This window comes from Frankliniella occidentalis, unplaced genomic scaffold, assembly GCF_000697945.3.
Source record: "Frankliniella occidentalis isolate FOCC.00 unplaced genomic scaffold, Focc_3.1 Scaffold242, whole genome shotgun sequence".
Taxonomy (NCBI): Eukaryota; Metazoa; Arthropoda; class Insecta; order Thysanoptera; family Thripidae; genus Frankliniella; species Frankliniella occidentalis.
The window spans coordinates 307,732-310,377 of NW_026267368.1; the positions used below are offsets into that span (position 1 = coordinate 307,732).

At 39.6% G+C, this 2,646-nt stretch overlaps 1 long non-coding RNA gene across 1 annotated transcript; it reads left to right on the top strand.

Annotated features, from left to right (window-relative positions):
* The first annotated feature begins 6 nt into the window (after positions 1-6).
* LOC127750709 (uncharacterized) lies at positions 7-2,640 on the top strand. The gene is made up of 3 exons (XR_008011821.1): positions 7-483; positions 563-631; positions 715-2,640. It is a non-coding gene; the product is annotated as an uncharacterized LOC127750709 (long non-coding RNA).
* Positions 2,641-2,646: the final 6 nt, after the last annotated feature.

Genomic DNA, 2,646 nt, shown 5'->3' on the forward strand with positions numbered 1-2,646 from the left:
CTTTTCAATGTCGTTCTCTCTCCTTTCTTTTCAATCCATGCTGGGCGGCTCTTTCGAGAGCCAGGGAATGAGACACAAAGTCCCTCTGCAGGCCCAGTCTGTGTCGCAGTGCTCAGCACCGAAAAGCAAATGTTAAAATGTATCACTCTGTGTTGTTCATTAAGTTGTATGGTGACTTAGGCAGGTTGAGTGGCTGTCTTTCTTTGCTGCTCTGTGAAACTTCAAAAGTATAGCCTGCCTTCCGTGTTGGGTTGGTGGAGCTGATTATTCTAAATTTAGTCCCACTCTTGTAATTGTCATTGCACTGGCTGTAATGAATTCATTTCTTTCTTTTTTTTTCCGTTTGGATGTACACTTGAAGGTTTTGATCAGCTTTCTGTTTTTGGTTGATGGAGGAGATTGTGAATGAAATCTAATCTGTGTACCGTAAGGCAGCTTGTTAGTGGTTCATTTTTGTGTACTACTTCAGAATGTTTTTCATCTGTAAGTAAATTAATCCTCCATTATTGATTTGTTATAAAATATGTAAATTAATTTTTGTCCATTCCTTTCTTTTCAACAGTGGACTTTTCTTCAGTATTTTATGCAATACTCGCTGCCCAGTATACTTTTATTTGTAAAGCACTTCCTGGTAAGACATGTTTGTGTATTATATTGACAGAGTGGGGAGCAACATGAAGTCCAGTATAGTAACTTGGATTTTTTCTTTTCCAGAATTTGCATTCTAAATTTCTGCCTTAAAGGACCATCTCTATCATTCCCTACCTGAGAAGTGTCGTGCTGTTTTGCTTGCTGCCTCATCCTACCAACAAAGCTAAGTGTCTTGTTTTGCCCTTTGTTTTAATTTCCCTTTCCTTTGCATACCCATAGTACAGATGTCATTGTTAAAATTGGGTTATTTTGGTCTATTTAGGAGCGGAGTATGATATCCAAAATTAACTTTAAGAATGCAATGCCCCTTTTCTGAATCTGGTAAAGCCTGTTTTCTACAAGTTTTAATTTGTGTTGTCGAATGCTTCCAACTTGGGCATGGAAAAGTTTACTTTACCCCACCCCGTACAGGACTTATATGTCTAACTGACCTTCATTTGCACTCGTGGGTTTAAGAATTAGCCTCACCTTGTATCTCTTACCTCAATCTTACCATTTGCCAGATATTTGGGACGTGCCTCAGGAGCGTTGCTTAGTCTGCACTGGACAGAAAGTGATGCATTGATGTAGCACCTTGTGACCCAGATGATAGGTTTCTCGCATCACCCCTGATTCTATATTCACTTGCCTACATAGAAGCGGTTATTGTTTTAAAGTAAGGCTAGTTTAGTTGATCGATGACTGGGGATGATATCTTTGCCCAGCAAATAGTAAAGAGGGATGGTCCGTAGATACTTCCCTGAGGTACACGATTTTTAACTTCTTTAAAAGAAGACTTTTTACTATTAAAGTATCACATTAGGGTTGTGTGGATGCTGCCTGTTGTCTTAAAGATATGTTAGGGTTATAAGCTATATCTCAGATAACATATTTACCTGGAATGTTCAGTAGAATTTTGTGATCAACGCTATCAAAGGCTTTACTCAGAGCAAGACAAAGACCTACCTTTTTAAGACTAGTGCATTAACATTCATTAAATCTTTGGATTAGAGAAGCACAGGCATCTATAAATGAGGTTCCTTTTTTTTTGTGTGTTTTTTTCTTTTTGTGGTAACCATATTGCTTGTTGAAGATAATATTCTGATTATACGGCAATGTCTTGACCCCGTCAATATAAATATTCTAAGTTTATCTTCGTGATTTTTTGACATCTTCATCCTTCAGTTGATTGTGTGACTGTTGAATAACTTGATTGGCTGTCAGTAATATGAGAGTGTAGTTTCTATGGAAACTATATGGAGGCCAGGTGTTTCCTAGGAAACTGGTGACTGGTAACGTTTTTCTGTTCAACTATATCAACGGTTGCGATAAATACTAATCAATAGGATGATACATATTTTAACCTTTGCCCAGTACGTGCTCTTGCACCCTTCCACCCTCTTCCCCCTTTTCAATGTCGTTCTCTCTCCTTTCTTTTCAATCCATGCTGGGCGGTTCTTGTGAGAGCCAGGGAATGAGACACAAAGTCCCTCTGCAGGCCCAGTCTGTGTCGCAGTGCTCAGCACCGAAAAGCAAATGTTGAAACGTATCGTCTTGTTTCTATCTTGGATTTCTGTAGAGGAAAGTAACTCACCTCGTTGATGGTGATAGATTTTCAAGCGGCAGCAGCAGCACATGGGAGTGGGACCATGTTAACTTTAAAATTAAGATGTACTTAAAAAAAAAAGAGATTCATACTTGGGACATCTTTTAGCTTTAGTACAAGCATTCTAATATTACTTATGTGTTGAGCCAGCCATTGTGTTTAAAAAGCTACAGCAGCCCAAAAAGCGAAGCAGTCCACCATGCCCCCCCCCCCTTTTTCCACTTAAGTCACTTCAGAACTTTCTGGTAGAGACAGCCACTAGGGACTGTCTGAAAACTACAACTTAGCAGCATAATTCAGAATGATACTTAATTTATCCTCCCCAGTAACAGCTTCCTCACACCCTTTCCGCTTTCAGTTTTGAGTTGGCGCACTTTCCCTATCTCCTAGGAGCGTCGTCGAGTCGAGCC